General features: G+C 36.0%; 1 pseudogene across 1 annotated transcript; it reads left to right on the top strand.

The window, feature by feature from the left end:
* The first annotated feature begins 9201 nt into the window (after positions 1 to 9201).
* On the top strand, positions 9202 to 20308 carry LOC149549207 (fumarate hydratase 1, mitochondrial pseudogene; annotated as a pseudogene). The gene is made up of 4 exons (XR_016354278.1): positions 9202 to 9379; positions 19054 to 19118; positions 19706 to 19804; positions 20180 to 20308. The product of XR_016354278.1 is annotated as a fumarate hydratase 1, mitochondrial pseudogene (transcript).
* The last annotated feature ends 2992 nt before the right edge of the window (positions 20309 to 23300 follow it).

Raw genomic sequence — 23300 nt, 5'->3', positions numbered from 1 at the left:
TCAAAAAAGAGATGGAGAAATGTGCTAGTGATATTTCAATAGAGGAATTGTCAGCACAAATCAAAGAATTGCACAAATAGAAAGAAAAAAGGCAGCCCATGACATCCTACAATTTATACCTGAAATTGGATCATCCAAGTAAAAAAGCTATTCTAGATGCCATAAATAAAGACTATGAAGCTGCACATTGACCTCGAGGAACATACTACTTTTTGGGAAATCATTAAGAATCTCAACAAGCATAAGACCTCTACAGATTTTGATGACTTGAATGAGGATGAAAAATTTAGTAAATTATGGTATAGTGAGTATCTAGATGCAACAACACAAAAATATGATGCTAAAGATAAAGACAATCAATATGAGGTTTCTAAGGATCCTACATCCACCACCATTGGCATTGGTTCCACTGAATCCACTCCTCAAAATACTACTAGTGCATTTCCTTTACTCAAATCATGTGTTGTACTCAATCAATAGACAAGGGAAACTTATGGTAGAGAGGAAAAAATGATAGAAAAATGGGTTATTCAGGTGATGGTGGGTTGGGCCCAAGTGAAGGACCTTGGTATCCACCTCCCTGACTAGAGCCACCGAGAACCTGGTCATAAACTAGCTATTAGAGATGACCCACCAGGTTCATTAAAAAAGGTGAATCATTTACAACATTATTCATCCCATCTTCAATTTGAATTGCCATTAGTGGGGATGGTATTTGTAGTTCTAGTGGTCCAAAAAGGACACTACGACTGCACATTGATGCCAATACCATAGTTGAATGTAACCAACAAGAAAAGAAGAAAATAGTTATGGATACTCATACTTATATATTGTCAATCATAATTCCCTCAGGAAAAAACCCTCAAGATAATCCAAAAACTCCAATTGTTAGTGACAGTGGGGTAGGATTAGGAAGGAGTGAGGTCATTACTAATCCTCATAATGTAATTATTAAAACCTCAAGAACTAATGTTGGTAGAGACTAGTACAATGTTACACATGCTCTTTCTCCTTTTCAACATTGTATTGTGTCAGCAAACCCAGATTTTGAATTGAATATTGTAAGAAATCATGAACAAACCCAACAAATGCATAGAAGAAATAGTAAGGCATTGAAGAAGGATATACATGATGTGGCTCATTGCCAAGAACTTGCATCAAGTAGGGTATTTCCTACATATAACCAAAATAAAGAAATGATGGAGTTCATGATTATTTTGCCCCCACAACTAGATAATAGTCCACTAAATTTTCATGTTAAAAGCTTATCTATGGATTTCTCCAAAGTAAAAAAAAATGTGGACAAAGTCAACATGGAAAAAATTCCAACTCTATGGTCTACAATTCACTATTCAAGATGGAGAGAGAGAAAAAAGGGTTGGAGAATGCAATTGAAAAGTCACAAGCAAACCTAGAAAATGCAAAGGCAAAGGAGAAAGCAACATATAACATGTGCAAAGAAATAGAGAAAAGGATATTAAATGCTTCTTCTCAAGAAGTAACCGCACAACCAAAAAATATGGAGGCATAAATGAAAATTCAGAGGGAATAATTGGAAGAAAGCAACAAAAAACTAAGTAATGTAAATATGGAGAGAGAAGAAGAACCCAATAAGATGAACAAACAATTGGAAGAAATCAATAAAAAACTTAGTGATATTGGTGTTAATATGGATGCATATGTAAAACTCAAAGAACTCAAGGAATAATTGTAAGAAAGCAATAAACAACTTGAGAATGAAATAACATCTTCAGTAGATATTTCAAAATCTTGGATTTTAGTAGACATACAATCACTAACTTAAATAAGGAATTGGAGAATGGGAAGGAAAAAGAGAAATAATGGGAAGAGAAAGTAGAGAAAATAAAGAAACAAAGTAAAAATTAGCTGTCACAATTGGAGCAAGAGGCACATAAGGAAAATAAAACAATCACAACCCATATGTAAAACTCAAAGAACTCAAGGAATAATTGTAAGAAAGCAATAAAAAAATTGAGAATGAAATAACATCTTCAGTAGATATTTCAAAATCTTGGATTTTAGTAGACATACAATCACTAACTTAAATAAGGAATTGGAGAATGGGAAGGAAAAAGAGAAATAATGGGAAGAGAAAGTAGAGAAAATAAAGAAACAAAGTAAAAATTAGTTGTCACAATTGGTGCAAGAGGCACATAAAGAAAATAAAACAATCACAACCTAAGAAAAGAACTTGAATGAGTCAAATGACAAAATAAAAAATTGAGCCAAGAAAATTCAAGAAAAAATGTGGTGAGAAATTATAGAAAATGTTGATAGGTTGTGTGATTGGTTTGAATTAAATAAAAGTGTTAAAGATATTTATGAGAGTATCAAAGTACAGGTTGAGAATAACAAAGACATTTTTAAGCTCAAGAAGACTACAAGATAGATTATACACATAATCAACATGAACAATGACAGGTATTTACAAAGCACTAGAATTGATGACCGCATTTGTGCATCAATAAAGACATCAACTATCATTCAAAAATGCTAGAGTATAAGAGAAGGAGAGGAATATTTGAACTTATTTAGTGTAAAGCTCACCAAGATGAATGAAAGAGAAAAATTAACGATAAATCTTGGTTTTCCTAATCCTTTCCCTAGTAACTCATTAATGAAATTGGTTGGAAGGGAAGCTTACCAAAAAGAGTTGGAGGCCAAAATGAGGTGTGAAGTAGTAAACTATCCTCATGATACAACTCCTGAAGGCATTGTGATTTCCATCAAACCATTAGTGAATCTGAATGCACGATTGGATGTAGCATTTATTTCAAGTAAATCTTCCAAATATGAATGTCTAACGAAGTTGCAAGACATCTACTATTACATAACAAATGTTCAAATTTTGAACGAAGAAGAATTCAACATCCTAAAAAAGATGACCAAATCTTGAATCATCTCATAAGAAATCAACTATAGCATGTGAAACTTGGAAAATAATTTTAATCATCTTTATAGTGTATATTTTATTTCTATTTCTAATGGTTTCATACAAGTTTAAAGTTTGAACTTTATTTCTTGAACAAGACAATCATAGTAGAATCCATATGTTATTTTGTTGAACAAACATGCCAAATATAAATGCAAAAATGATTTTTGATATTGAATTTGATGCTACTCTTTTTATACATGGTATAATCGTGTATTCATGAAACTTTAATATAGAATGGAGACAGATTGACAACAATCTAGACTAAACCCAAGAAATTGTTATCAAAATGTAAATTCTACGAGTGTCTCATGTTTCCCTAACTACCACTGATAAGAAAGCTCTCAAAGTAGCATCTTGGTGACAGTTCTAGAATGAGAGTATGCTTAGAATGCAAATCTACAAGAATGCATGCAAGATCTATGACTATAATGTAGATTATATGAAGATAACAACCCTTAGAATGCTATGACAATGGACATACAATAAGCTAATATGTAATAAATGATGCTAAATGGCATACAAACAATGCTAAGATGCTATGAATTTGCTAGAATGATAATGCTAAAATGATAACTTAGAGTGTGCCTATAGTGCAGATGCCTAAAACTTTGGTCCTTTGGCTCTTGGATTTCCCTCCTATTTATAGGATTTTGGAAGGGGTTAGGGTAAGAATCAAGATTTTGACCTTTGACTAGTGGATGACAGTGAAACTGAAAATATCTCATAAGAGATCAGGAGGAAGAATCGAACCGACTTGGTTTTGAGGATAAATGGAGGTATTTCTAATTCTTTTAAATGAGAAAGGGAGATTTTCATTTTTGTGAGGATAATTGATTTTAATGAATGTTTATTTATTTCCAACACTTTGTCTTTTTCTTCCTCCCTTTTTGAATTTCATTTTATGAATTTGAATTGTTTTTCTCCTCTTTTAAAGTTGATTTAGGTCTTGTCAATTTGATAGATAATTAATGGCCTGATGTGATTTTGATTTGAAAGTCTGTTGTGTTCTTCTGATTTCCTCCTTAATTTGCATTGATTAATCAGAATTGCGTAATTCAAGTCTTTGCCAATTTTTGGGTGTCTACAAATGTCCCTCTTTGAGCTAATATGTGAAGCATATTAGTTCAAAAACTGTCTTGATTTTTTGATTTTAGGTCGAATTTTGATGATTGAATGATGTATGATTGTTGATGACTTGATGTCTGATCATCGAAGGTTTGATGTCTTGATTCTCATTGATTTTGTTGATTGATGTTGCGATATTTTTACTTGGATACCTTGGTTTCAGTTGATTTGATGTTTGAATTTATTTATTTTTGGCTAGGTTAACACATTTTTGATATTTGAAAATTTCTTATGCCCTGGCTCGGATGCCTCGATTTGATATGGATATACTGCACCCTCAAAAATGCAATTGAAAGAAAAATGAATGTGCAAAAATTAAAGGGGTTCTAATTTTATTTCTGAAATGTTCAATAGTTGACAGATAAAGATTATCAAGTTGGTTTGATACAACACCCAATTCGTGAAAGTGAGAAAAAAGATTCCAATATTTTGTAAATAGGGTGAAAAAGTGATATACATGCCCCTAAGGAGGGTTAAATAGGTCAAAAGACTTTTTACCCTTGTCATTTTCACACTCCTCTTTTTCATTTGGTGATTTGGAGCTCTAAGTTAGCAAGGATGGTGGTCCCTTTGGAAGAGCATAGATTCAAGAGGGGTCATAGGTACGAGTGTCCAATGAACTATGGTGCCCCGGTAAGTCATCGAGATCCTCCATTTTTGAGATTTTTGCATTTGTACCCACGTTTTTAGAATTTTGCATGAATTTTTATGATAAATGTGGTAGTTTGAATCTTTTAACGCATTTACCTTTTCTTTTAGCACTTTTGAAATCTTATAGCGCATTCAAATGATCTTTTAGCGCATTCGTAGGATGAAACAATACATTCAAAAACCTAGTTTTGAGGCTAATTAGCGCATATAGGGAAAATGTAGTGCATTTAGTTGTTTTAGTAGTGCATATGCATGTTTTAGCACATTTGGCTAGTCTTATAGCGCATGTGTCTAATATTTCAATGGATTTGTGTGGAATAGCACTTTTTCCCTGTAGAATAGTGCATACGATCATTTTAATAGTGCGTAGACATGTTATAGCACATATGATGTGAAAAAGAGCACTTTTGAATGAAAATAGTGCATCTACCTATTTTAATGCATTTAATTGATTTGGTAGTGTGTATATCCTAGGAAATAACAAATGATTATTGAAGTGCAAAAATTGAGTGTAGGGCCTTAGTTGAGCATAAGATAACGCGAAAGGCTAGATTCCAGGTTTGTTAGCTAGGGATTGTCAGAACAAGTGAACCATAGGGAACAGGTATTCTGAAATGATGTTGTAGGATTAGTCTTGATGATAGATAGGCTAAGAGTGATGCCCCAACTCAAGATACAGAGTAGGGAAAATAAATTGGTTTGATTCAAGATAGAGAGGGACGAGTAATAGGTCCAAGATAGAACTAGTAGCTGAGTAGCTAGATATAGATAGTAGATTGATGTATGATGATCACTCGAGATGAAAACTAACATTATTGTTTGTCTGATGAAAAAAAGGTACATGGGTGAAAGCTCACCGTATGAGGACTATATCTATGGCCTTTAGAGGTAGTAGGCTGGTTGTCAGGCGTAGACCACCAGGTGATAGACATATGCAGGTCTGCTCATTTACTATAGATGTCATAGTTTTGAGTGAACAGGGGGCTATTGATAGCTATGGCCAAGCAGTGGCACTCGAACCACAACTCCTTTCATTTTCCAATGGGGGAGATGATAGTGACTCTTGAGGATGTATACCAGATATTTGGGATCCTGATAGTAGGGGATTTGGTGTGCTATGATCAGACCATCGATGTTACTGCTTTTCAAGACTTGTTTGGGGATGACAACATTGGTGATGACAATGTATTATGGTTTTAGATGTTGTAGTATGAGGCATTGTTGGTAGTTTTGGTTAGTTTGATAGGAGGATCTTTGTTGCCAAACCAATGAGGGTGAGGATGTCTTGTTGGATGGGGCTGATTAATATAGGATATGATTGATTATCCATGGAGATTTGCATGGGGCAGTTGCATTTTGGCCCATTTATATCATGATTTACATTAGGTTGTGTATTCAGGAGCCTCATTGCTATCGGTAGAGGTGATTTTGCTACAGTTATAGACATGGGAGCATTTTCTCATTACATGTCTAGTGTGTGTGCAACAACAGCCACAGGATATTCCGTACATGTATACTTTTTCTGGTGTGATCATGCAGCCCCATTTGGGCAAGACAAAGTACTGGCGGCAAATTTTGGATGACATTAATGAGGTTATGCAGAGACCTTACTGGTTCACAGAGCCATGGGCTGAGGATGATGATGAGATGGTATACTTCTTTGGTCTAAGGTATTTGCTAGGACAAGTACCTATAGTGATAGAGCATTTTTTTTTAGGTGGGTCACGAGATAGTTCAGTCAGGGGTAGGGTATGCCACAAGGGTCAACACATTATGCTCGGGTGCAGTCAGAGAGCGGTGTGGGGGCCAACTTTTGAGTATGAGGCTTGTCTGGAGGCCTTGTTGCAAATGATAAACACACCACAACCATGGGCATTGTGGGATGGGGTGGAAGATGCAAGGATGGAGGAGGATAATGCACGATGGTTTCAGGAGCATCCCTTCCCTAGATACACAGATCTGACCGAGCCTATTCTAGGGATCGATGAGCCATCAAGTGGGGGAGAGGATGAGGATGATGAGTGTGGTCTGAGGAGAGGTAGAAGGAGAAGGCATGCTAAGGTTAGGGTGAGAGGTGTGGTTAGAGCACGGGGGAGGCGAGGCCAAGGTCGAGTAGCTGTGGTACTACCACAGGGGGGTGTGGCACGAGATCCAGTGGATGGACCACTAGGTGTAGGGAGGGTTGGAGGGGTCTGAGGCCATGGTGGTGCAAGGGTGAGAGGAGGGATGGTTGGTGGGGTGGGTGTTGAGTAGCAGGATAGAGGTGATGAGTAGGGTAGGGTAGAGCAGGTGAGGGCTAGGTTGCCTGAGGATGTGTAGTTTGTTCTATGACAGAGGCCATGGGTGTAGGCACCTATTAGGGATCTACAGGAGGCATAACCATAGGTACAACAGGTGCCACTAGAGAGGCCAGGGGGATCGACTAATTTGGAGGCTAAGATGAATGCCATGGAGGCTCGTATGGGTGAGGTGTTGAGGACATTACATGCCTTTATAGCCATAGTGGCATTGAGGTCACCACTGCCACCACCAAAGATAGATGGGGTGTTGACCAGCTAGACAGTCAATGTTGCATCGATGACAAACATGACAGGGCAGGCACCCCAAGAGGATACAAGTGCCCCTCATGAGTAGGGACCATCGAATCAGGCATCTACACATGGATGAGTTGATATTATGTGTTGTGACTATATTCCTCATTATGTATGATTATTCTTTTGATGTTCATTTGATACTTATGCTAATGTACTTGGTTAATCCTTGGATGTTCATGTGGATAGATGCTGTGATTTATTGACATTCATGTTATTTGATCTATTTGATGTTCTCATTGATGCAGTTTATCTGATATTCATGTTTTTTGGCCTGTGAATGTATTGTTCGATTGTTGTTTTTTCTTTATGAGATATCCGAGCTTATTGATGTTCAGATGTGTGCACTTGTTATATCATGGACTCATGTATGCATGTGATGGTTTGATTTGATGGAGATGGTAGGAGAAGATGTTGATGTATATATATGTGAATGAATAATGTAGGATGACATATGTATAATGATTAAAATAAATGACATGGCAATAATAATGTAATGAAAATGTGATGTGATAATATGAGTGTAATGACATGAAATGAAATATGATAAAATGAAATTGGATTTAATAAAATGAGACGTAATGGAATGCAATAAAATAGAATATAATGAAATGACATTTGGTGTACTGTAACATGATATAATGAGATGTTATAAAGTGATTTGCAACGTAATGTAATGAAATGAATTGTGAAAAATGAATTGTAATGGGATGAATGATGTGGTAATGTAATGAAAATTTTATAAAATGTGGAAAGAAATGATATGTGATGAAATGAAATAGGTAATGAAATGTCTAATGAAAGAAATGATATGTGATGAAATGTCAGGGAATGAAATGATCAGAGCTAATGTAATGAAATGAAAAGAAATTGGTAAGTGAGTCAGGAATGCGATGAAACAAAAAGGAAATGGAATTAATATGATGTAATGAGAGGAAATATGATATGAGGTAGGATAAAATAGGATTGTATGTAATGGAATAAAAATTAATGCAATGCAATGTAATGATATGTAATGAAATGAAATTTGTTGTGATGTGATGCAATGCAATGTAATGATATGTAATGAAAAGAAATTTGTTGTGATGTGATAGAATGTAATGCAATGATATGATATGAATTTTTTTGTGATGTGATGCAATGTAATGTGATCATATGTAATTAAATGAAATTTTTTGTGATGTGATGCAATGTAATGTAATGATATGTAATGAAAAGAAATGTGTTGTGATGTGATGGAATGTAATGTAATGATATGTAATGAAAATAAATGTGCTGTGATGTGATGGAATGTAATGTAATGATATGTACTGAAATGAAATTTGTTGTAATGTAATGCAATGTAATGTGATGATATGTAATGAAATGAAATTTGTTCTAATATGATGCAATGTAATGTAATGAAAAGAAATTTGTTGTGATGTGATGCAATGTAATGTAATGATATGTAATAAAAGAAAATGTGTTGTGATGTGAAATGAAATGAAGTGAATGTGTAAATGAAAATATAAGAAAAATGTAGATGAATGAATGAGTGACAAAGCATCATGGAAGGGAACATGGTAAAATGAGAATAAAAATGTAAAGATGGGAACGTAATGAAATAAAATGTGATAAAATGTAATGTGACAAATGGAATGTGAAAGAAAGTGAAAAATAGAAAGAAATGCATTAGTAAATTTGCACTTGTTTTTCTAGCAAAAAGAAAAAATTTCAACCAAGGTTATGATTTCATTTTTTTTTTTTCATCCCTATGTTGGTAAAAAATGAGGGTTTTATGCCGGAGTTGGTCAAAATTTTTGACCAACTCGAAGTCATAAGAAAATAAAATAAAATTGGATGAATTATATTATGCCGTATAAGAGATTGAATCCTGCAATGGCTCTGTTTCCAGACAGAACCCTTGCTTACTTCAACAAAGAGGGTAACCTGTAGCAAGTGTCTATTCACTCTCTCACAGCTGGCAAAAAGATCAATCTCTTCGGCATTCCGTAGTGTGAATGAACTATGCATGGCAATGGGGTGGGGGAATTCGTCACTACATAGCGGTGGAGCTGTGAGTGGGCTCCCATTATTTTCTATAATCTGGAAATTTTTTATAATGATTCTGGTTTGGAGTGGGAGAAGTGGTGGCCATTGGTGAAGAATGGTGGGAGACTGAGACAAGGAGCACATTTTGTTCAGTTGGGGAGGTTCCAGTGTGGAAGTGATAGTTTGACTATATGCTGCCATTAACGACACCCTGAAACATCCCCAACTAACCAAATTGTGGTCCTAGAAAAACATGGGTAGATCATTTTGCATATTGAAATGTTAGAAATTAAACATTGAATTTTTAACAGAGTCGTTTCAATTGTCAGTTTACATCTGATTAAATTTTTTTAGAAAACTTTATAAAAATGGAATATGATTTATTGCTGGAAGCACTTGTACAAATTGATTTCTCTTAATAATTTATATATGCAGGTAGGAGGTCCTTTCAACGATTATATCCTCCATTCTTTCTCTCTTTTCACCATTCACATGCACATTTCTGTGCATATTGTAATCGTGGCTTTTGAGCCAAGTTTAGCTCATAACTACATTGAAGGACTCATTGAGCCAAGGAGGGTTGACAAAGTTGAGACTCGCCGAGCCACGGAGACGCTTATAGGTGAAAGTGTGCCGTGCCAAATAGCTGGTTGCTGCTTATGATTCTTGCCCAAGGGTGTTATATATAGTTCGCTATGAGTTCTTCCTCAACATTCTTGCACCCATTATTTGATTTCACTTCACTTGAATTTCACCCAAACTGGACTCATAAGTATGTGCAAATTTTTTGCCCATATTTGTTTCTATCTTCCTTGTGGCATGTTTTTGAAAGGATTTAAACAAAGAAATTAAATGTCGTAATAAGAAGAAATACACAACACTGGATTTATCCTGGTTCACCACAATAGTGGCTACGTTCAGATTGCAGAGTATTGAATTAATAAGAAAAAGTTGTTTACAAAATGAGTAGGAGCAGCATATAAATGGGCTCCAATAATATTACAAATGAAGAGTCTTTGGAAACCAAGAGACTCGATTATTGGAGGGAACAATGATGACTGTTGGCCTTCACAATATCAACAAACTCCTACCTGAAGGACAACCAATGCTGCAACTGATCACCCAATACCCTGCTCAAAGAATGATCTATCTTTTCTTCACAAGCCCAAGAGAAGTTCTAGCACATTCGAACTTCTCTTTGGCAACAACCTTCGTGAATATATCAACTGGATTGATCTTGGTGTCAATCTTGACAACATTCAGCGTGCCCTCTTTGACTACATGACGAACAAAGTGAGCATGTGCATCAACATGCTTGGAGCGATGTTGGGATGATTGATTATGTGCCATGAAGATCGCACTACGACTGTCACAAAATAGATTATATTCATTTTGATGAACTTTCAAGTCACCAAGGAACTGCTGAAGCCAAATCATTTCCCTTGCACCTTCGGAAAGAGCTAAGTATTCAGCTGAAGAAAGAGCAATGGAATGTTGCAACCGTGATGCCCAGCTGATCGCAACTCCAGCAAATGTGAAGGTGTAACCAGTGGTAGACCTTCGTTTATCCAAGTCTCCAGCAAGATCAGAATCAGTGTAACCTTGTAGCTGAATTTTGTTTCCACCAAAACATAAAACATAATCTGAAGTGTCTTTTAGATACCTTAGTATCCATTTGACGGCTTCCCAATGAGCTTTTTCGGGATTGCTCATGAACCTGCTCACAACTCCCACCGCATGAGCAATGTCGAGGCGAGTAGAAACCATAGCATACATAATACTACCAATGGCTGATTTGTATGGAATTTTCTCCATAAATTCTTTTTCTTCCTGTGTTTGAGGACATAATTCAGAACTTAATCGAAAGTGACCAGCAAGAGGAATAGGAGTTACTTTTGATTCAGCCATGCCAAATCTTTCAACAACTTTGTCAATCTATTGTTTTTGAGACAAAGTGATTTCCCTCTTTTTCCTATCCCTTGTGATTGTCATGCCAAGAATCTTTTTGGCCACCCCTAAGTCTTTCATTGCAAATTTGCTTGCCAATTTTTGCTTCAACTCATTAATGATTCTTTTGTTTGTGCCAGCTACTAACATGTCATCGACATAAAGAAGAAGGATGACAAACTCTCCACTTGGAAGTTTCTTGAAGTAGACACATGGGTCTGATTCACATCTTGTGAAATTATGCTCAGCCATGAAGTGATCAAATTTTACATACCACTGTCTTGGGGCTTGTTTCAAGCCATACAAGCTCTGATTTAATTTGCAATAAAGGTGTTCATGTCCCTTCTTTACGAACCCTTGTGGCTGCTCCATGTACAGTTCTTCTTCTACATCACCATGTAGGAAAGCGGTTTTCACATCAAGTTGTTCTAATTCAAGATCCCATGCAGCTGCTAATCCTAGAACAGTTCGGATAGTTGTCATTTTGACAACTGGTGAGAAGATTTCATTGAAATCTATCCCTTGTTTTTTATCAAATCCCTTTACCACCAATTTGGCTTTGAAGCGTTTATTGCCTTCCGCTTCATCTTTCACACGATATATCCACTTGTTCCTAAGTGGTTTTCGATTAGGTGGAAGAGAGACCAAATCCTAGGTTCGATTCTTGAGTAAAGAATGCATTTCTTCACGCATCGTTGTTTGCCATTTATCACTATTGACATCATTGAGAGCTGCTTTGAATGTAGATGGTTCTGAAAATTCTGAAACTAGAATTGAAGGCTCTGCTTCTTCAGTGTACAATAATTCATAATCAGAGAATTTAGCTGGTATTTGCCTTTCTCTAGTAGACTTTCTCAAGCCTTGAGGATTTGCTTGTTCTCCTCTATCTTTAATAGCAATCCTTTTAGGATAGACATCACTTTGATTTTTATTAGATTCTTAAATGGTCATATCACATAACTCATGAGGGCTTCCTTTTGAGATAATGTATCGTCTTTGTTGTGTATTGGAACTGTGAGATTTGTTTCCAATATCATGAGGGTATGTTTGATCAAACGCTTGAAGATTATTTTGAAGTGTGCCTTCTCCCTGCGATGCTAAATGTCCCTGTAATATATTTGTATTGGGTGCCTCAAAACTAGTATGTAAACTATGTTGATTTGGAGACATGTTACCTCTACCTGCCATATTACCTACACAGTGAAAGGGACTTTGACTGCCATGAAACTGCCGTGAAACTATCTCCTCTGCATGAAGCTGTTCCCGTGAATTACCAAGATGCTGGTCTGTGCTCCCACCATGATTACCTTGCACATTAACGTCCTGCAAATCAATTTGCAGACCTTGTGAAACAGCTCTAACACATTGCGGATGGAGTTTTGCACCCTGCACATTCACCTTTGTTACATGCGTTTGAACCTAGTTTTCATTTGCCCCTTGCGGATTATGTGCAGGCTGCGGATTAGTTGGACCTACACTTTGAAATTGCTCACGTGTATTGCGAAGATTGTGGCTTGAGTTTCCACCGTGCTCAAATGGATATAGTGACATACGTTTACTGTGGGTACTCTGTATATAGATGGGATTGCCATGGATATCAATTGGCACAGCCTGCGAATTACTCTCATCCTCCAGATTGATGTCCTGTGGTTCTATTTGCCCACCCTGCATCTGTGGATGAGCATTATAGTCCTTTGACTGATAGCCCATTGTAGTAAGAGGATCCCTTGTACTTTGGTTTGAAAAACTTTCACAAGCTTGATCGTGATGGAGAGACAAATTCCTGACATGAGAAGAGATATCAAAAAACTCTTGTGTAGAACTATCATCATGTCCTGTGTTCCCAGGAGTGGAAGAAGATGATAAATTTGAAAATAGTATAGAGGTGGGACTATATGAAATAGTGTTAGAAACTGTTTGTGGATTCAACCCAACATTCCTTTGTGTGGCGATTGGCACAAATTCTTTTTCAGACATTTCCTGAGAATTTAATGCTGGAAATGTTTTCTCATTGAAGACAACGTCTCTGCTTCTAATAATCTTCTTATCAGTTAAGCTCCAAAGCCTGAAGCCAAACTGATCCTCTCCATAGCCAATGAATATGCAAGGCTCGAATTTAGGATCCAGCTTGCTTCTTTTTTCTTTGGGCACATGTGCAAAAGCCTGACAACCAAAAACTTTAAGATGAGAATAAGAGAGTCTTCTACCTTGCCATTCCTCTTCTGGAATTTCGAAGTTCAACCTTGAAGAAGGACTTCGATTAATGAGATATATGGCTGTATTACATGCCTCAGCCCAGAATTCTTTGCCCAATCCTGCATTAGAAAGCATTAGAAAGCATACACCGAGCTTTCTCCATTATTGTCCTATTGAGTCTTTCCGCTGCCCCAATTTCTTGAGGGGTGTAGGGTACAACTTTCACCCTACGAATACCATTATCTGCACAATAATTGTCAAACTCCAACGAACAAAACTCACCTCCATTATCCGTTTTTAAACTTTTAATCTTATGACCCCTTTGGTTTTCAACAAGAGCTTTGAAAACTTTAAACTTAGGAAAAATTTCAGATTTATTTGCCATCATGTATATCCATACTTTCCTAGTACAGTCATCAAGGAATGTAACAAATTTTTTTGAACCTCCTAAAGAGCTTACCTCAACCGGACCAAAGACATCCGAGTGTACAAGTTCCAATGGTTTCTCCTTGAGATCATGTCCATCTTTCAAGAAGCTGACCCACTTTTGTTTTCCGTAAAGATAATGTTCACAAAATTCCAAATTTGCTGATTGGGGACCCGGTAGTTGATCCCTTTTGAGCATTATCTCAAGGCCCTTTTTGCTCATGTGGCCTAATCTTTGATGCCAAAGTGCTGCATCGCTGCCCATGACTGTCATAGCAGCCCCTATTTCAGTAGGCTTCTCAAGGAGATAAAGATTGCCAACTTTGTTTCCCTTGGCAATTATTCTCGAACCCTTGGTAACTTTCCAAGTATTCGGATATAAGAAGGGATAATATCCTTGGGCAAAGAGCTGACTGACCGAAATTAGATTTTGCTTTAATTTGGGAACATGGCGAACATCTTTTAACAACCATTTCCCTCCATCTTCCAACTGTAACAAAATGTCACCTTTGCCAACTATTTTGCAGGATTTATTGTCTCCAAGAAATACCTCTCCAAATTGACCTTCATGGTAGTTTGTGAAACAATCCATACATGAAGTAGCATGGAAAGAAGCTCCGGAATCTATCACCCAAGAATCTAATTTTGTGTCACTTGTAGAAAGAACTAAAGCACATTCATCTTTCTCATAGGCTGTATTTGCTTCCATGTTTCTCACATTTTCTTGTGCTTTCTTGTAAGTCCGACAATTTCTCTTTGTGTGGCCAGGCTTACCACAAAACCAGCATTCACCATTCCTACCTCTTGACCTTGAACGATTGGGTGACTTTGATCTTCGCTTATTGTAATTATTATTTCCTCTATGATGGCTTCTTCCTCTTCTCTCACTGCTGACCATAGTGAGAGCATCACCGGATGAGGAGTCTTTGTTACTCCTTCTCATGTCTTCACTTAATAAAGTGGCAACAACTTCATCATAGGCCAGCTTTGATTTCGTAGAGCTTGAAGTACTTACAGCTGTAACTACGGGATCCCAACTGTCAGGTAAAGAACATAACAAGATGATTGCTTTGGATTTGTCATCTTGAGTCATACCAACTGAGCTTTCTTGACATAATAGGGTGTTCAAATCATTTATATGATTTGACATTGCAATCCCTTCCTTCATTTTCAGTTTGTAGAGTTTCTTCATAATGAAGATTTTGTTTGCAGCCGATGCCATTTGATACATATTTTGAAGTTTGTCCCAAACCTCTTTCGTTGACGTCTCATTTGAGACATTGAACAAGACAGTTTTCGCTAGTGAGAGAAAAATGGATGCCATCGCCTTGTCATCCATCTTTTTCCAATCTTCGTCAGTCATTGTAGACGGTTTCTTAGACTTTCCTTCGATTGCGAGAGCCAAGTCTTGCTTAACCAGCAAGGAACGCATCTGCACTTTCCACAGGCTGTAATTCTTGCTTGTAAATTTCTCTATTTTCAAATCCTCCATCTTTCCGAAAAATTCAACACTGATTTTCCAATCTGCACACCTCGAGCTCTGATACCAATTGAAAGGATTTAAACAAAGAGATTAAATGTCGCAATAAGAAGAAATACACAACACCAGATTTATCCTGGTTCACCACAATAGTGGCTACGTCCAGACAACAGAGTATTGAATTAATAAGAAAAAGTTGTTTACAAAATGAGCAGGAGCAGCATATAAATGGGCTCCAATAATATTACAAATGAAGAGTCTTTGGAAACCAAGAGACTCGATTATTGGAGGGAACAATGATGACTGTTGGCCTTCACAATATCAACAGTTTTTGAATTCAAATATTCTCTTTCCAGCCTCAGCTGAAATTAGGTCATTGTTCAAATTTGGCCTCTCATACCTCTGTCTTAAATGTTGGATTTACTTGGAACATCGTTGCTAAATTAGGGCTATTAGGTATGTGTAGATTAAATCTATAGATTCATTTAGGGGCTTCTTTTTTGGTCATGTTTTAGATTTGGACTGTCCATTTATTTTTTGAAATGTACGTGCTTTCACAGGCTTAGCAAGCTCTCTATTCAAAGTGTGGTCCTCTGCTATGAAATCTTCTCTCTCCTTACTGATTAAAGTGTCACCTTTGGCTTCTGAATTGAATCTTTATGATTTGCAAATGTTAAGGGAGTCATGGTAGACTTTAGTCACTACAATGCCCCTGCTCAAGTATTGGCTTTCACTGAAACTATTGAACTAACATGTTGATTGAATAGTCACTGCAATGCCCCTGTTCAAGTATTGGCTTTCACTGGAACTGTTGAACTGACATGTTGATTGAACTGGTAACATGGCTTTTTATGAATCAGTTGTGCTTTACAAGTTAGTTTGAGCTCGGGCCAACTATGTACATCATTCCTGTACAAATTAACATTCCTCATTCCTTTATACCTTAACATTCTCCAAGATCTGGGCTCAATGTCTATAAAATACATGCCTCGGTCACTATGAGGTAGTTCCCCCATTTGTTACTTGTATCCAACAAAAAAAGTGTACAGATTATGCACTTCTACTAGAACTGGACTAGGGCTATGTTGAACATAATTTTTGTAGACCATCTCTGTGATCTTTTCAGTAGTGATCTTGTATCCTCCTCCAATTTTCCTTTTGTGAATTGTGCACCTTTGAACTTTATTAATAGAAATTCTCATTCAACATAACAAAAGGAGACATGGTAATGAAATTTCTCACATTTGGGGATGACTTAAGAATACAAACTCAAGGGAAGAGTAATTATGACTGTTCGAGATGAGAAGGAACATGATTGCAAATATAAATGGTCTATACATTTTCCCCATACAACGATGCAGGACAAATTCCAATGAGCATGACTATATTCAATATAATTATTGAATATAATATTCAGTATTTGTGATTGCAGGTTAAGGCAACCAAGGTGCCTGAATCATAAAATGTCCAATTGATGACTTGTGTCTTCTGTGAATTACTATCATCAATTTAATAGCCTAATCAAACCATAATTGTTTATACTAAAACCACATGATTTAATAAATAGTCATAGAGGAACATTTATTTTTAATATTCACTGAATCTGTTATTAAAGCTATTTCTAAATCTATTACGAACAAAGATATAGTTAAATATAAATATGGAAAGATCGAATTTAAAGGACTTTTAGAAGGGTGTAGAAATAACACTGGGCAGTTACAGAAAATTGACGATATCCATGTCAACATGTTGATAACCATTTAAAAAGGGGCTTTAGAAAGTTTCCAAAGATGTTTATTTTTCCTCCTTCATGAAATCTGGTTGCACCATTTGAATTAAATATGTTCATTTCATTTCGTGTTGTAAGGTGCACAATTTTTTATTACTGTCAGACATACTTGTCTTCAGTTAATGTATAGAAAACAAGCAGCAATCCTTAGGACGTATCCTAGAGTTAGATCACAATAGGATTTCCTGTGTGATATGAATGAGACCCTAAGACACACAATACAAACTTCAGATGATAGCACTCACAAACCCTAATAAGAACATTAGTTTGCAAATTTACAAAATACTATGAAGCGGTCCAATCCTAACCGTAAAAGGAAGGAAATGGCATTAACTATAACTTTATTGTGATGTTTTCTTTACATAGATTCTTAGGCATTTACATAGAAAAATTAAAGATGTTATCCTAGAGCTTTCATAAAGATACCCAAAAGATAATTGGAGCCCTCACTAATGTGCCTAGATGGAGTGAATTTCTGATCTTATTTTCCCCCAATTTGGTTTTCTTGACTTTATAATCGTTCAAATTTACATATCCCTATTTTTCTTAATTTACTTTTCATGGGTTTCTGATTGTTCAGACTTTTCTTATTCCTATGTTCTCCTAACTTGCTTTTCTTGGGCATTTAATTTCTCCTAATTTGTATTTCTTCGGTGCTTGATTGTTTAGATTTTGTACCTTCTATAATTAAACCTAGTCTTACCTAGGTTCCTATAGGGTCCTTCATAATATTTTGAGTGAATCTCCTCCAATTGAATTCACCCTTTTCCACCTGAGGCATTTTTTCTATCTTCAAAAATCAGTCGCACTTATTATAGCCATGCATAGGGGACTTCATCCGAAAGAGTAAGTTATCCTTAATGCATATACAAGAAACATAAATCCATATTCAACTTAAGCTTTTGTAAATTCTATACAAAAACTAGTTACTAGAGCAGGGCCATTCAATTCAATCTATGGTGAGGTAGTTCACAGTGGCTCAAGGGAAAGAACAATTTGGGCATCCATTTGTCTATCCTGTACCACTTATAGAAGAACTCATGTCCACACCTACAAGGCACTACACATTCTTGTCACTTAGATACACAAAAAAGCATTTGTACAGGTACCCAAGTAGTAAATAAAATTTAAAATTAGTTCTGAAAATGTTGTAACAAAACAACTTGTGAATTGGTGCTTAGGAGTCAAGTAGAAACAATGGAGGCAAAAAGCTCAAACTTAAGTCATTAATCAAGTTCCATTATTCTTTGAAGTAAGAAAATTCAATGGATAAATTCTTTTAAAACAATATATTTTAGATGGTTGTTATACGACTCTAACCCTGAGCTATTGGCCATCCTCTTACATTCAACTTGATGGAACTGTGATATGCTGAGCAGTAACAAGAATTGAGGAGGTGCTATAGCTTTTACCATGCTATGATCTTCCATATTTAGAATGACAATAAATGTGGAAAACACCCTATTGAGGGTTGTTAAATTCTCAATAGCTCATAAGTCACAACGTTCTGAAGGATCATATATACCTGTGGTGTGTAATAATTAGACTACAATTATCTCTTGGTTTATAGGGAAGCTATATGTTGAATACTTAATTATAGATTGATGACTTGATGATTGAATTTTCTACATAACACACAATAGCTACTTGGGAAATGGTTTTTTGTTTTAAAATCATGAGTTAGAATCATTACTACAATTAGAGTTCCATATTCAACATTATACTAAAATCTCTGTGGTTTTTGTGTGCTTGTACCCTTTATGAAAATGACTATGTTGTGGTTATTTCAAGTCATTTACTTTTTCATGCTCTTTAAATTGAAATTGATTGGAATCCTAATAGGTTATTCATATTGCTGTAGTAGTTGAAATGAATTCAAAATTCGTACCAACTTTGAAGCAACTACATGCTGCATTGGATGCAAAGGTACAAAGTCTGGCTAGTCAAGAGATAGTTTTGCAGTTACATTTATATACTTTTTGGTCCAGATAGATTTGTTTGAATTCATCTTTACTTTTGATTCCTATGGAAATTTAACCGGTTTTCTATTTTGGAAATTATGGATTTTCAAATATTTGACCTCTTGGACGAATCAATTTCACATACTGTTATTCACTTTCCAGTTTTGTGTTGGTTTTAGATGCACAACATTTTGTTCAGGTTGGTAATTTGCCTTTTATCTACATTGGTAGGTATGCAAATTTTTGAATGCCTGGAGTTCTCTCTAACCACATTTACATAGAGTTAGTTGTCATAGAAATGTGTCCTTGATCACTCAATCTCCATTTACCTGCTTTCTCTTTTCCATTGCATCCTCTTGGTTGTTCATCTTTAACTTGGGCTTCCCATAGCTATTGATATCTCTGATTGAATTGTTTGTTTTACATTGACTGTATTGATTGTCTGTGTCTGTTGTTCCAACTCAGATTATTGTATTACAAACAGTCAATGCAATAAATAGTTTGCAATATTTTTATGTCACATGTACTGTAATTTTGACATTTTGAACACAGGTTGGTGAATTTAAAGATATTGTAAAGATTGGGCATACACATACTCAAGATGCAACACCTCTAACACTTGGACAAGGATTTAGTGGCTATGCTACACAGGTGTCTTTCTGAAACCTTTCTACTAGTTTCTGTATAATATCTTAAGTTTACTTATTTCTAGAATTCCTTTTATAAAATTCCTCTTGTGAATGTCCTTGAGACCTAGACTTTATGGTAATGGGTTGGAGGTATAAATCAAACACAACATTTTCTCTGAGGGAAGTACGATGAAAATATTTGTTGATATTTAAGCAAAAGCCTTAGTTTTTGAGTTTTGATTATGTCATAAATATACAGGTGAAATATGGCATTGAACATGTCATGAACACATTACCTCACATGTATTAGGTATAATGATCACAATTTTTACAATAGATATGACACATTCATATAATTTTGTTGACTAATCATACTTTCTATGACATCTTACACAAGGAGGGACGACAGTTGGAATTGGTCTCAACACAAAAAAAGGGTAAGATTTTTTATTGTTGGAGTAACCAGGCCTTCTTTTGGACTTTCTCAAAAGTAATTTATTGTTCAACTATTATAATGAAAATATAATACTTGAATAGATATGTTATTTCAAAATCTCATCACCATTTTAATAATTTCTTAGGGATTACCTATTGTTATATCTTAAGTTTTCTCAACCCATCAATTGAATTTTCTGTGATGTTTTCAGAACTGTAAACTGAACATGCTTAGTTTTTTAGTTTGGTAGATGCCTTATTACAATGAAGAGTTTCTATAAATCATTTCTTCTTAGCTATTTTCTGTAGTTGTATCTCTAGTCCCCATTCTAGCTAGTAAATTGAACTGATAGGCAACAATGTTCTCTCACTAGTAGCATAGTATACATGTCTAATACATTAAAAATTTAAACATTTCTGCTTGTACTTCATCATTAGTACATTTCTAACTCAATAACTACTTGGTGAGGATAGTGCGATTAGGTTGGTTAAGATGAAAATTTAGAGAGAAAAGATATTGCCATGACTTAAGCTTCTTAAAAGGAAATAGAGTAAATAAATATACTATTCTGTGAAAACTGGAGTCATCATGGTGGTCATGAGTTAAGACTTGACTGAGCCAAATCATCACTAAATTGATTTTAAAAGTTAATGAATATTAGTAAAGTGTTTGACAAGATGGAAGAGGTGCTTTGAAGCATCCTCAAAGACTCAAATGTGTATTTTTTATTTCATGATTACTTTGACTCTCAAGAAATGTTCCAGAGGTTTGAGATTCAAAACACACTATTGTTTGCTTCACAAAATAAATACTCTTGTAAATAACCAATAAATGTAACAATGTGGAATCTGGATATTTAACAAATGCCCCATAGCTGCTACTAATTTTTTTCAATTTACAACAAGTACCAACTTAATCAACCAAAAATGTTTGTTCTAGCCTAGAAGTGTGGGGTTTACGATTTCTTCAATCACTGTGGTGGTGACAACTCTATGTTACCACTTATGCTTACACTCAAAGGTGGTAACCTCTTGAGGCTAGGGTCCCCCCTAGGCCTAGACTTATGCTTGAAGGGTTTATTCTTGATATCCCTACCTATCTGTCCCTCATGGGAAATCAAATGCTTTTTAGTCCCTTCTTGAATGTTAGAGGGAATTCATTCTTCTCTTATACAAGATCTTTGATTTCACCTTCAAGTCTTGACCATTCATCACAAATATACACAGGTCATATCATTGCATAACTCTCCAGTTTGTAGAGTGAGTGGCTTGAGCATAGATCATATCTACAGAAGTGATTAGCTCTCACACATCACACATATATAGTGACTAGCTCCAACATATGTAACATATCCGTAGTGAGTTGCTCTAGCATACATCCCATGTACAAGTGATGAGTTCTAGCATTTGTCACATATACACTATGACTAGCACCAACAAATGTCACGTATATATAGTGTCTAAATTTTGTGTATCTCATATACGACTAGCTCCAACATATGTAACATATCCATAGTGAGTTGTTCTAGCATATGTCACATGTAAGTGACGAGTTCTATCATATGTCACGTATGCACAATGATTAGCTCTAGTGTATTAACATAGTAACGTGAATCGAAATCGGCACGGCCGAATTGAATCGTGAATCAGTGGTGAATCGCCGGTGAATCGGCGATGAATTGGCAAATTTGAAAAAACCCTTTAAATGTAAAGATTTTAACAATTTAAGACTTATTTCATGCACCCTTTATTGAATATATCTTAAAAACACTATAACATCATCAAATAGAATCTAACATACATAAACATGAAACATAAAATCTATCACATACGTAACTATGTTATCATTATGTACTAAAATGTAAATTGTATGCTAGCTGAAGTAAATAAAAATCAAATGATCATAATGATTCAAATCATAGAATCAGTAAGATGAAATCATGAAGATCTATAAGACATCAAATCATAAATGTATGTATAAATCTAAGATGAAGATCCATGAAAGTTTGAAACATATGTCTATTAGTGATTCAGTATCACTATCAATATCTATACAGTGTAAACAAAATATAAAAACAAGGCTCCAGCTCAAGCCTCATCATCCTCATCATCATCCTCTAGCTCTGCTGCAGCCTCAACCTCAGCCTCTGAGTATCCAGTTTGCCTATGAGAAAGGCGTGTAAGGTAGGTTCTAGAGGACTACCGAGCCATGTCCCCTGCATGGGCAATGGGCTCATGAATAACGTCGCTAGGGCCTGCGTCTGTGCGTGCGCGTGTGCGTCTACCAATGCTTGAACGTGCTCTAGCTGCCTCCTCTGCCCTAGCCACAGCCTCAGCCTCTACATCCACCTGGTCAACCCACGCGCGGTCTTCCTCAGTGAAGACTGGGTCCACGGTCTCTGTGATCCACTATGATTCTGGATCAATCTCCTCTAGAATGATCGGAGAGGAGTCAGTGCCCAAAATCTATCTAATCCTAAGACGAAGGTTGTAATGAACAAAGACAAGATCATTCAACCTCTGCATTGTCAACCTGTTTCTCCTCTTCGATTGGATGTGCTCGAACATGGACCAACTGCGCTCACATCCAGAAGCGCTGCTCGGCTGACTCAGAATGCGGCTGGCAATTTTTTGAAGGTTTGGGGTTGTGGCCCCAAACATTTGCCACCATCTATCTGAAATAAGGAAAAAACAAAAACAATTAGTCTCATTTACAAATTACAACTCTAAAATTAATGCATTATATAATCAACTTTAAGTTTAGAATCTAGATTCATGAACATTGAATATATTATTTAATTTTTACCTGGCTGTAGTGTTGTCTGAGCATTTATGGCCATCCTGCCAGAGAAAAGTGGCCCCTCCTTATTGTTGAACTGGTCTAGCTCAACAATCGCAGCAGCGCTATTTTCATCGCTACTCAATCTCTGAATCACTGTGTATAAGCCAGTGAGAACCTCTGCATCCGCCTTGAACTCAGGACGAAAATGAAATGCCGGATTCAAATAGTAAGCTACTGCGTGGATGGGTCGATGGAGCTGATTCTGCCATCTCCTATCGATGATGTCCCAAATAGGGCCATA

This window comes from Cupressus sempervirens, chromosome 7 (genome assembly GCF_028749045.1).
Source record: "Cupressus sempervirens isolate cs-2001-9-10 chromosome 7, ASM2874904v1, whole genome shotgun sequence".
Classification (NCBI taxonomy): Eukaryota; Viridiplantae; Streptophyta; class Pinopsida; order Cupressales; family Cupressaceae; genus Cupressus; species Cupressus sempervirens.
This window is presented reverse-complemented; position numbering and strand designations above follow the sequence as displayed.